The 13,546-nt window shown below is 33.9% G+C and overlaps 1 long non-coding RNA gene across 1 annotated transcript in view; it reads right to left on the bottom strand.

Annotated features, from left to right (window-relative positions):
• LOC116549160 overlaps window positions 1-6,766 on the bottom strand; it is a 304,678-nt gene extending 297,912 nt beyond the window's left edge. Inside the window, exon 1 of the long non-coding RNA XR_004267727.1 lies at window positions 6,296-6,766. This is a non-coding gene — a long non-coding RNA (uncharacterized LOC116549160). The remainder of the gene's footprint in view (window positions 1-6,295) is intronic.
• Between the last annotated feature and the right edge of the window lie 6,780 nt (window positions 6,767-13,546).

Raw genomic sequence — 13,546 nt, 5'->3', positions numbered from 1 at the left:
TTTCTCAATTATTAATAGCAGAAAAAGTGTATAAAAATGAAAATTTAGGACTATCAAACCTGATTTAATGTATAAAGAGATTCCATAGTTTTCTCAGACACATATTGTACATTTGTCAAAACTGAATAATTGAATATATTAAGATACAAAAGAGAAAGTCTTATTTAATTTGTAAGTATGTATGTAAGTACGTGCATGTATATTTGTGGGAGTGAGGAAATATGCATTCTACTTTTTCTGACCACAATGAAATTAAATTAGAAATCATTATCAATAAGATAAATGTCTAACTTTTCCTTATGAAAATTTCTAACACCTACAGTAGATGAAATAATATATGGAATGCAATGTAAATTTCAGCTAGCTTCAACAATTATTCAATTCATAGCCAATCTATATACTCATTCCCATTAATATTTTTCTGAAGCAAATTCATCCATAAATATTTGTCTGTAACTTTATAGAAGAAAGGCCTTTTTGTTTTTAAAATATCAAAAATATCATCATATACCTTTATTTAAAAATGTCTCAAATATCTAGTAGTGTTCAATGTCCCTGATTATCTCATATTTTTGTTTCTTGGTTCAAGTCAGGATCCAAATTAGAATCATAGATTGCAATTGATGGATATGTCTCTTAGGTCCCAAGGAGACATATTGTTAAGAATACACAATTAAAATTTTAAAACCATGTTTCTAAATAACTCATAGAACATGGGATCAATGTGATGGAGTAAAGATGGCCCCAGTTCTTCTTTACTAATCCCAATAAGAAAAGACAGGATTTTCCTTCCCTTGAATCTTTGTTCTATGACTCCTCTGACCAAAAATATGGCAGAAGCGTTGCTTTGCCAATTTTACGTCTAGCCTTTAAGAGAACTTGCAACTTGTATTTTCTGTCTCTCAGAACATTCCTGGAGCACTGGCTGTAACATAAGAAGTCTGCCTACTCTGTTGGAGAGGATGTGTGGAGTGTCCCTGTGCTTCATGGGTAGAAGGAAAAATTGAGGTGAGTTCAGCCTTCCAGCTGTTCTTACCAAGGCACCAGACATGTGAGTAGAGCTATTTTAGGCTCTCCAGATCAGACTAGCCACCAGCAAATACCACAAGATGAACCTAGTTAATATCACATGGAGCAAAAGAATGACCCAACCAAACTCTGAATTTCTGACCCACAAAATCATGAACTGTAATAAAATTATAACTATTTTAAGCTACTCAGCTTTAGCACATTTTATTAGACAGCAAACGATTACAAGAGACATAAAGAAAGCTAAAGTTTTATTTTTTGAAAAGGCTAAGAAAATTTTTCTTAGTGTTACTGATTTAAAAAAGACACAAATAAAACATTAACTTAAAAGGTCTATATATCAGACATTCAAAAGATAAAACTAATAAATACTTGAAAATAAAGAAAACAAATTTCTAGAAAAAATACAATTTACCAAACAAAACTAAGTAGAAAATTACCAAATAAAATCATATATACATAGATTTATATAACCACTGAGGAACTGAAACCAGTAAATTACATATTCTTCCATCCCTTCCTAAAACAAACAAGAATAAGAACAATGAAAGTTCACATAGCTTTACAGGCAATTTCACCATAATTCAAGGAGTCACACCTCCCCAAAACAAACAATGAAAACAAGAACAACAGCAAAATCCAACACAGTTTCATAAGAAATTCTACCATAGATAGAAGAACAGACAAAATTTCCTTTCCACAAAAAAAAAAAAAGAAGAAGAAAGAAAGAAGGAATGCTCCAATCTCATCTTTTAAGGCAAGTATGATCCTCATATCAAAACTAGGAATAATATGAGAAAGGAAAATATCCTTGGAGACCACAGATGTGAAAATCCTAAATAAAAATATCATTAAGGTAAACCCCCCATAATCTATAAAATGATACTGTCATGAGAGTTGATGCCAATAATGCAAGTTGTTTATCATTAAAAAAAAATTTACCAGTGTAATTTATTTCACTAACAGCTTAAGGATAAAAACTATAAAATCATCTTACTAGGCCAGGCACAGTGGCTCATAGCTATAATCCCAGCACTTAGGAAGGCTGAGGCAGGCAGATCATGAGGTCAGGAGTTTGAGACCAGCCTGACCAACATGGTGAAACACCATCTCTACTAAAAATACAAAAATTAGCTGGGTGGGTGGCATGTGCCTATATTCCCAGCTATTTGGGAGGGTGAGGCAGGAGAATCACTTGAACCCAGGAGGTGGCGGTTGTGGTGAGCCGAGATCGCGCCATTGCACTCCAGCCTTGGTAACAAAAGCAAAACTCCATCTCAAAAAGAAAAAAAAAAAAAAAAAAAGTTTAATCTTACTAGATTCGTGTAAAGCACTGAATAAACATAAACTAACCAAATGCCTCCTGAAAAGATAAGGCAACATATTATACAGTCAACCAAAAAATATAATATAGTAGTTAAAATTAATTTCAACTAGATACAACAAAGATAAAATTGTGAGTCTTGGATTTAAAAAGCAAATAAAAGGAAACAATTTAGTGCAATATCCCCTTTTTGTATACCCAGTGAAGAAGAGGCATACATTTTATAATTCTTTTTACAACATTATTGTAAGTATGATACCAAAAGTTTTAAACAATAAAACAATTGTTTTATTTAAGCAAGTAAGCAATTATTTAAGTATTAAACAATAATAAAATAAAATTATGATACTGACACTAGATTACGCAACAGAATTTTTTAAATTACATAAAAATTTTGGATTTGAGAAGAGTGGGGAAAAAACATTTGGAAAAATATTCAAATATATATTTGAATATATCTTACTTAAGTCCAAACAAATTCTAGAAGAAAAAATTAAATGAAAAGAAAATCAATACTGTGAAAAAATATTCAAATATTTATATGATCTTTTGGAGGCTCATGCCAAAAGAAGAAACCATAAAAGAGAACACCAATGGATTACATATGTAAAAATATGGAAGAGCAGGAAACGAATGAAAGCCATGGTTAATAGACAAACGGCAAACTAGAACACTAACTAGCATTATAGGAGGCAATTATAACCTTAATATCAAAGGAACCCTTCTAAATTAATAAAAAATAGACCAATACCCAATAGGTATCTAACAAAAGGATATACATAGTCAATTATAAAAAGAAATTTGAATTTTAATTGAATTAAATTGAAATATGAAAATCTGTTCAACATTAGAAGATCTCACAAAAACAACACAAATTTTATTAAAGTACTATTTTTTTCTCTAGCACTTTGCTATGATTTAAAATTATGCTAATATCCAATAGTAGAATGGATACAGGGAAATACATCTCATTCTTATGACATTATCAATGATGTATTTCTAGCAATCTGTTTTTCAACATGTATTAAAATTCGTAAAACCCCTTATACCTTTTGACTCAGCTTTTCCTCATCTAGAGATTTACAATCAGAAAACATCTGAGTGTATGTCAATTATATCTCAAAGAATTTGAACAAATTTGTTTTCAGTTAAATTAAAAAAATGAACAAGTGTTCAAGGTTGTATAAAGGTATTTTTTTGTTTTGTTTTGAGATAGAATCTTGATCTGTCGCCCAGGATGGAGTGCAGTGGCGTGATCTCGGCTCACTGCAACCTCCACCACCCAAGTTTAAGTGATTCTCCTGCCTTGGCCTCCAGAGTAACCGAGTACAGGTGCGTGTCACCATATCCAGCTAATTTTTTGTATTTGTAGTAGATATGGGGTTTTCCATGTTGGCCAGGCTGGTCTCAAACTGCTGGCCTCAAGTGATCCGCCTCGGCCTCCCAAAGTTCTGGGATTACAGCCACCGCGACTGGCCACATGTAGGTTTAAATTTACACATAAATTATGTCAGCAAGAAACTGGTAATGAGTACAGTCTAAAAATAACAAAATGATTAAATGAATTATGGTACAGTCATATATAGAACTTCATGTAACTGAAATTCAGATAAATATTTATAATCACAAAAACATCATTACACAATATTATTATATAAGAAGAAAATATTACAAAGTAATATGCAGAACATGCTCCCATTTTAAAAAATAACATTTAAGCCTGCAGGTGAGCTTAAAACGTTTTGAGAAGAGATACGCAGAAGATGCTGTAGAAAATCTCTTGATCATAGAATTATCCTTTTATTTTTGTTCAACTCTTCTACCTACTATTTCAACAATAAACATGGACTACTTGTACGATGAAAAAAGACGGTGAGGGTGAGGGGGGAGCAAGAGAGACACAGAACAGAAGGAGGTTTAAGAGGTAAGAAATATTATACCACTAAGAAATGTTCTTTGGCTAAGTCCATGGACTCAACTCATTGCCTCTGATAATTCCCTTTCCTGGAATTCCCTGAGTTTATGCGCATATGATTTTGACAGCATTACCGTGCACCCAATTTTCTTTCCTGGTTGTTTTACTTTTCGAAGTAACATTACCCCACCAGAGTTTTATAAATATTATGCTGTTTTTATATACTACAAAACTCTGAACACACAGACATTTCAAAATGTTGAATAAATTTAACTGAATAACCAAATCAATAGCCTAATTTAGTTTATACTCACAAGCTTAGCTAAATGAACAGATTTCCAGAAATGGACAGTACAGAATTTTCAAGATTAGTCAAGGAGGTGATTCTAGATAGAAGTGGTCCAGCAGGATCCAGAGAGTCTAATGTGACAGAGGAAGTGCTTGGCTGAGGTATGGATTCTTCTACCAATTAACTTTGGGAAAGTTATTTAAATCTATCAGATCTCAGTTTGGTCAATAAATTAAAGCTTCTTCTATACATATGATTCCTTAATATTCATGATTTTGCAATGGATGTTTAGTCTCTGCTATTTGCAGAAGTTGTATTTAGGAAATGGTAGAATTTAGCATGGACTACATAAAGTCCAGAAAGTTACCAATATTGTTCTCTTAAGACAAAAAAAAAAAAAAATGGGGCCAACCTGTTCTTTTACAAAACCTTACTATGTACATTTAGGACATTTTCATGTCAATAAAGTGAATAAAAATCTGTTGAATTAAGTGCACACAAACACACAAGTTTTTGTTACTATAAAAGAAATGTTACATTAGCTAATTTGGTAGGCATGATGCCTACAATGAAAGAATGGATTTGTATTTATATATGTTGTATAAAACACTGTACACTAAATTCTGGCTTTTAAAAGATGGTTTTGTATCTCATACAAATGCTTGTGTTCCATCATAATGTGGAGCTTAATTGCACATGCATGCTTATTCAAAAATATGCCCCCAACTTCTACCTCACTCAACATTTTTCAAGAGTAACTTAGGAATTTCCTAAGACATAACAAATTGTGTCTTCATGGGGGTTATTCAACGCAGAATTGAGCTAATGAAGTTTACAGCATGTTATATTTTTCCTGATAGTTTGGAATGACTGAAGCATATGAATAGAAAGGTTATAAGGGGTCATAGCTCTCCTTATCAAAATGCCCAGCCTTTTTACCTTAGAGAAAATAAAAATAAAAAGACATATCATGTTTTCACCTCAGTTTCTGGTGTGGATGTTGATTTGTTTAAGTGCCTTTTCAAATCCCAAAATATTCATATCTCAATGCTAAAATTAATGTTTAAACAAGAAGCCAGACCAATAGAAATAATGAACAGGTTACAGGCTCCAATGGAAAGCTTAGGTCTTTTTAAGAAATGTATCATTAGGATTTGTTTAAGATGTCATCTTAAATTAGCAAGGCCATTTCACTTCTTCAGTTGTTTTCTAATAAGAATCAATATTTATATGATACAATTAAAAACAGTTATTTTTAATGTATACAGTATAAACATGAGAAGCATCATACCCATTAAATATATCTTTATGTTAATATAGTTACATAGATATAGTGACATATTTATGTACAAGTTCTCTATATTCTTATTAAAATTAAGAGGAGGACATTAATCTTGTCCTTTACTCATTACTATTTCAAAAAGTAAAAATTAAAAACCCAGCCAGATGCTTTTTAATTTCAAAGTGTCCTTTTTATCTTTGTGAGCTAGCTAGATACATACTACAGAGCATTAGTAGTTCCTTTCCTGCCAAGTTATTTTTAGGGAGATTTAGCTTTACTGAGCTTTCTACCAAATGCAAAACATTAGATATCCTGAATTTTTCTCTGCTCTGTCCATCCTAGAGATGGAAGATTTCTTGCTTCAAACCTCAGTGCACACATGTAAACACAATTACTCAAAACAAGGCAACAAGTGAGAGGCAGGATTAAAATAAGAACTCAGGCAATCTGACTCACAATCCAGGATTCAACCCCCTAAAACTTGCTGTTTTCTTTGTCCTCTTTGCTGTGAACCAAGACACTTGTTCTGTAGCAGAGTGTTTCTGCTGCAAATCCAGTTGCTACTGCATTATGCAATGAAGTCAGAAGCCTGAGCTTGTGACATCAATATAGGTTGCTATGGTAACTCTTTCCATAAGTATTACAGGTTCAGTGTAGGCTCAAAAAAGGGGACTTCAGCAGAGTAGCAAAATAACTGGCATTATTTCAGCCTAAATTACAACAGTAAGTGGTGCAAAAATGTTTTATAATTTCTCCAATAAAGAAAATGTTTTATATGTTATGCTATTATTGAAAGTCATTTTTATAATATATTTTAAAATGAAAGTTCTCCAGTAGAAATATTAATGCTACTGACCTTCTCAGGCATTCATGTAATCCACAAAGAAGAGAATCTCACTATAACATAGCAAATTATTCCACATATTTAGTCATTCCATAAGTCAAGGAATTTTATGTATTATATATTATGATAAATTCCTAATAACATGATGTCATTCAAGTTTTCCATTACAAGAAATATAAAAAGATCTCACAAAGTTGCATATATAAAAGCAGTTTTAGATGAGAAGACTATTTTTAACAAAGCAATAGTAAAGATCACCTTTGATTGCACAGGTTCATTATTATTTTTCTAGAACATTTTTGCCATTTAAATAGTTAAATCTACCTTCCTGTGTAAGATATGTTTAAAAAGATTATTTGGCCTTCAAATTTTTTTAACCTGAATTTGAAGCACATAGCTGAATAATTACAAAGACTGAACTTCTTTGTTACACAGCTCCTTTGTTTTTATCATCTACCATTCTCAAGAGGAGGATCTTAGTTCAAGTCTGTAAACATGCTTAAGCTAGGTGTTGGGGTTGCAACATGTTGGATATTAGGTATAAGATGCATAAGACATAATCCCTTCTACGAAAAACTCACACATGTAGAGTTAAAAATTACAGCAATAGAAGTGCAAACAGCAATTTAAGAATATTTACTGAGTATCTGCCATGTGCCAGACACCACACTAAAGACTTCACATAGATTATCCGATGTAACCCTCACAACAATACAAGCAGGTACATGGGGACTATTATTCCCAAATGGGAATAATCTGTAAAATTACAGATAAGAAAACTGAAGCTCAGAGGGATAAAGTGACTTGGCTGAAGTCACACAGCTGGTTCAGAACACAGCTGGCATTTTAAGTCCAGATGATTATGATGTTTAAACAAAAATTAAAGATAATTCCCTGTTGTTCATTGTGACCAAAATTGAAAATTGCATCATCATTCTACTGAGCAAGAGTTCCTTTATGCAGAATTCACTGAAGCAGAAAGCAGGTGATAATCTTGTGGCTGACTTCATGAACACTTCTGATGACTAACTTTGCTGTTAGTGTAACATTCCGCAATTCAGAAAATATTTACCTGGAAACATTTCCTTCTTTATTGGTTACAAATGACAATATACAATGGGGAAAGGATAGACACTTCGATAAATGATTTTTACCTCACTGGATATCCACATACAAAAGAATGAAATTAAACCCATTATTTTTATATCATACACAAAAATCAACTAAAAATAATTTAAAGACCTAACCATAAGATGTGAAACTGTAAAATTCCTAGAAGATAAACATAAGGGAAAGTCTCCATGACATTGGTCTCAGCAATGATTATTTGGATTGAACACCCAAAGCACAGGCTATAAAAGCAAAAATAAACAAGTTTCTGCACAGCGAACAATCAACAGCATAAAACGGTAACCTACAGAATGGGAAAAAATATCTGCCAACCATACAGCTCATATGAGATTAACATCCAAAACATATAAGGAACTCATACAATTTAATAGCCTAAATCAAATAACCCAATTTAAAAATGGGCAAAGTAACTGAATCGACATTACTCCGAAAACATACAAATGACGGACAAGTATATGAAAAGATGCTTGACATCACTCATCATCAGGGAAATGCAAATCAGAACCACAATGAGATATTACCCCACACTTGTTATGGTGGCTGTTATCAAAAGTCAAAAGAAAAAAAATGTTGGCAAGGATGTAGAGAAATGGGAACACTTGGGCAATGTCTGTGGAGATGGTAAATTTGGTGTGAACATTATGGAAAACAACCATTATAGAAAATAGTATGGGAGTTTCCCTTAAAAATTAAAAATAGAACTACCCTATGATCCAGCAATCCTACTTCTGAGTATATATCCAAAGGAAATGAAATCAACATCTTAGAGATATCTGCAGCCCCATTTTCATTGCAGCATTATTTGCAACAGTGAATAATGAAAATAACATTAGCGTCTGTCAACATTTGAATAGATAAAAAATACAGTACATCTCTACAATGGAATATTTTTTAGCCTAAAAAAGTGTCATTCTATAGACTGTCATTTGCAAGAACAGGGATGAACCTGGAGGGTGTTATGCTAGGTCAAATAAGCCAGACACAGAAAGACAAATACTGCATGTTCTCATTTACATCTGGAATCTTAAAAGTCAAACTCACAGTAACAAAAAGTAGAATAATGGTTACCGGAGAGTTTGGGGGTGGCAGAAAATGGGAGATATTGGTCAAAGGATGCTAACTTTTAGCTATAAGATGAATAAGTACAAGGGTCTGCTCTACAACACGATTAGCATGGTTAATAACGTACTGTAAACTTGAAATTCGCTCAGAGAGTAGACTCAAAAGTTCTCGCCACAAAAAGAAAATGGTAACAATGTGCAGTTATGTATATGTTATGTGGATTGATTGTAACAATCATTTTTAAACGTATGCATATACAAAAACATCACAATATATACCCTAATAAATGCAATTTTTGTCAATCATATCTCAAAACTGGGGAAAATATTGGTTCTATAATTTTTCTTACAGAGTTGCTTTAACATTTTAATTTGATTCAAGCTACCATATCAGCTTCTGCTCAAATAAATATATTAATAATTTAATGTTTATACTGAATTGCTATTGACATATCAAACTAAACATTCATTCATTCATTCAGCAAATATTTATTGAGCCACTATTGTTTCAGATACCATGCTAAATGTTGGATATAAAACTATAGCAAATAGTGGAAACGGTCCTCAAATTAAAGAAGCATATAGTCTTTAATGAGAGAAAAACATTAATCAAATGATAGCATAAATAACTGTAAAATTACAGCAGTATCTAAACAGTAAAATTTCTGAAGTTCCTAATTCTGCTCCACACAATTCAACCTTTCATCCCAACTCAAAATCCACTGTCTCATCTTCCTCCTCCAGTCTAGACCTGGCTTCTGTCCATTCTTCCAAATTTGCTTCCTCTCCCATGTGTTTTCTCCCTGCCCTTCTCTTTGGCCCTAACCACATTTGAGCTCTCATTGCTTCATGCAATGAGGTGTTTCAAAGCTCCCGGCATGACTCCCTGCTTTGGCTTCTGCCTCAAAAATTCCTAGGGCAGATTACTGTAACACTACATCCTGAATCACCTAAGACAAGAGCTTGATCATATTGCAGGTCCCACTCCACCCCAATAAGTGTAGCCACTCTCCTTCCTTTAAACTTGAAATCTAACTCCTTAGCCTGACATTCCAAGCTTTTAAAAATCTGACCAGTCTTAACTGTTCAGTCTTGGGATCTATCACTCCTCTGCAGGTATCCCTTCCCAAGCCAAATGGATGGATCATTGGCCTCTAAGTAAGCATTTTGTTTTTCCATCTCTGCTTTTGTTTATTCTATGTCATCACTGAAACTCCTCATCCCTTTTCCACACCTCTCCTTCCCTTCCCTTTTAGAATTCTAAACACCCTTCTAAGTCCAGCATGAATTATTGATTGGAGAGTTGTTCTGTTCTATTTTTTGTTTGTTTGTGTGCATATGCTTTATCTCCTCTGCTAGACTGTGAACTCCTTAAGGGAACAGATTGTCTTCTGAATCTGCTGCAGTACTGCACATACATGGTATTTAGTAATATCTACTGATGTCCTATCCCAGGACAATGAAAGCCTATTTAGGTAGTTGTAAAACAAATATTTGAATCACTAATTGTGTGTAATTTCCTTTGGAAATTACAGATTCAGATCCTTCTGTTTGTTTCACTAAAAATCCATGTAACAAGAAAACATAGAATAAGATTTTGCTACTTGTCTACATAGAGAAAATAATTAATTTTATGTTTGCATGACTTTCAATAAAAACTTTCAAGCAAAGACAGTAACAAATAAAACTAATTATTTGTATTAGTTGCAACTCTTCCTGTTGCAAATGAGAGCAATCTAACTTACAATCAGCTTAGGCAAAAATGAAAGACAATTCATTGGCTCAGGTAATTGGGAAGTCCGTGGGTAGACTGGTTTCAGTCACAGCTGGATCCAGAGAATTCAATGGAAGTCTCACTCTCCTTTTTTCTGAGAGTTCACCTTATTGTCTATAGCTGCAGACAAGCCATTTGCTTATGAGAAAGACAAAGCCAGTAATAATTTCAATTTCTCTCTCTCTCTCTCTCTCTCTCTCTCTCATTTTCTCTCTCCCTACCTATACACTGAGAAATCTCAGGGAAGACATTCGAATCCTAAATGGATTATACACCTATCTGAGAAAAAGTCACTGTGCCAGAAATAAGGGCATCTGTGAATAACTCAGCCTGAGCATGAACCCATGCCTATGGCCCGGGTGGTAACCAGTTACCTTACTTGGCTGTGCCTCTAAATCCACATGAAATTGAGAAATGATAAAGACCAGTTGTTTTTTCAAAATAAAACAAAACAAATGACCAAAAAAAAAATATTTATATATATATATATATATATATATATATATATATATTTCTCCCTTTAAGTCTGGAAAATGCTTTGGGTCCTGAATCTTCTAGATTGACTTTAAATTCTGAAATATTAGCTCATACATTTATCCCCAAATATTTGTTTTGCACCTACTATGTGTCAGGCACTCTGTTAGGCACTGTGAGTGATACAAAGATTATTTGATTTGACTCCTGATAATTAGAAATGTACAAAGATAGAGAGTTCTGGTCCAAAATAGGATATGAAATGTGTCATAAAAGTGTTTGGAGCCAAAGATAGGGATTTAGGAATAAAACATAAAGAGGTGAAAATGTTAAGTGGTAGAAATAGATGAAACTGAAATTTTCAAGGTAAACAAAACAAAGAGAAAAGAGAAATAAAGACTGAGAACAGAAAAGAGAATTGAGAAAGACTCTCATATCCATATTCAAGTTGTAGTTCATAAAACACAAGTTCCTTAAGAGGAGAACTCACATCTTCTTTTAAACAATAAAAATAGTAAGACTAGAGGAATAAAATAACAGTAATAACACTGAATAACATTTATTGAGTGCTAAGTATGTGATAGGCATTGTACTAAGCTCTTTCAACAGATTATCCCATTTAATCCTCAAAACAATCCTATGAAATGGATATTAATATTTCCGCTTTAAAATTAGAGCACTGAGACTAAGAAATGTTAAATAATCTGCCAAAGGAAATGGTGGACTTGGGTTATTACCAAGCTAGTCCAAATCCGAGCGTGACCTCTTTATCAACATGCTATAGTGAACGTTTTCAGAGATTCCATCTCATGAGAGTCAAGGAGCAGATTCAGGATAAGTTGCCCAGAATCATGTGTTTTTTGAGTTCTTAGTTCACTCACACCATCCTAACCTCATTCTCCCCCAATCCATTTTACAGGCCAAATTCATCCAGGAAATTTGCTGTCTGAGCAGAGAGTAAATGGAAAGAAGGAGGAAAAGGAACCTAAGTAGGGCATGGTACAGGCTATTGGCTCTGTATTAGCAGAATAAACCTCAGTGGTAAAGTTATGGGTTAATTGTGTCCCCCAAAGTAGATCTATTGAAATCCTAAGCTCTAATAATACCCCAGAATATGGCCTTACTTAGAAATCAGATCTTTATAGAGATAATCAAGTAAAAAAAGGTCATGAGGATGGATCCTAATCCAGTATGACTGATGTCCTTATAATAAGGGAAAATTTGGATGTAGACACAGACATGCACAGAGTAAAGATCATGAAGGAGATACAGAGAGAAGGCCATGCAAATATGAAGGCAGAAATCAGGGTGATGTATCTTCAAGGCAAAGCACCAAAGATTGCCGTCAAAGCACCAGAAGCTAGGTGAGATGCCTGGAACAGATTCTCCCTCCCCGCCCTCAGAAGGAAGCAACCCTACCTACACCTTGATCTCAACCTTCTATTTTCCAGAACTGTGAGACAACAAATTACTGTTGTTTACGCCATCCAGCTTGTGGTACTTTGTTGCAGCATTCCCAGCGAACCAATCAAGGTACCTTTAAGAAATGTGATGACCAATCTAAGCCTCTTGCTAATGAACAAGGTGATTCCCTCTTTCAGGATGCCATGTCTATAAAACCATGGTCATGCCAGCTCACAGCAGAGCATCTAGATGACTGAATTTCCAGATGTGATTTTATGGCCTCCCAGGGAAAACTTGCAAATGATTATACATAGATATTACATTTGGTATTTCCTAATATGTTGCCATCGTTTGCCAAATGAAGGCTAATGTTTTTTTCTGGAGAGAATGCTTTTCTTTCCATCAGAAATCTGACACCAGATTCATAAGTGATGATTTAAATTTTTTATTCTGGGCTTCCAAGACACATCAATATACTCAGAATGAATTGTTTACCCATTGGTTCTTAAGTTAAATTCACATTAAAACATTCTCAAATATCAAGAAAGTGTTTTGTTTTAACAACAATCAATAGTTCATCTACTGGCTAGCTTTTAAGGGTTTGATGGGACCCTTTGAGGTTTTGTGAAAAGATAAAAACATGGCATGAATCGTAGCTGCGATCTCTGCTAATAGCCACATTACCAAAGAATGTACAGAACTAGAACTTTCAAAATTTACTATGTTCTTGAGTCAATTGGCAATATGAATAACTATATTATGTTGGACACCATGGCCTCTTTAGGACAAACGTTATGAAATGTGCCCCTATGGAATTACATTTTCCAGAGCTGGTAGAACTCAAGGGCTGCTCTGAGTCAGTGAATGTTTACTGCTGTGCACCCTCTTGAGATAATGCATGACCTGAAGCAGAATCTAACAGAGCCACTGAACCTGCTCCTGGACCTGACACGCTGTCTCCTTCCTTACTCCCTTTTCTTCCTCCTTCCTTCCTTTTTAGCATTAGCATGTTTTTCCTA

The sequence above is a fragment of the Sapajus apella genome, unplaced genomic scaffold, assembly GCF_009761245.1.
Source record: "Sapajus apella isolate SASKATOON/1434 unplaced genomic scaffold, GSC_monkey_1.0 scaffold6, whole genome shotgun sequence".
NCBI lineage: Eukaryota > Metazoa > Chordata > Mammalia > Primates > Cebidae > Sapajus > Sapajus apella.
Note: the sequence above shows the minus strand (reverse complement) of the source record. Positions and strands in the feature narration are given on the sequence as shown.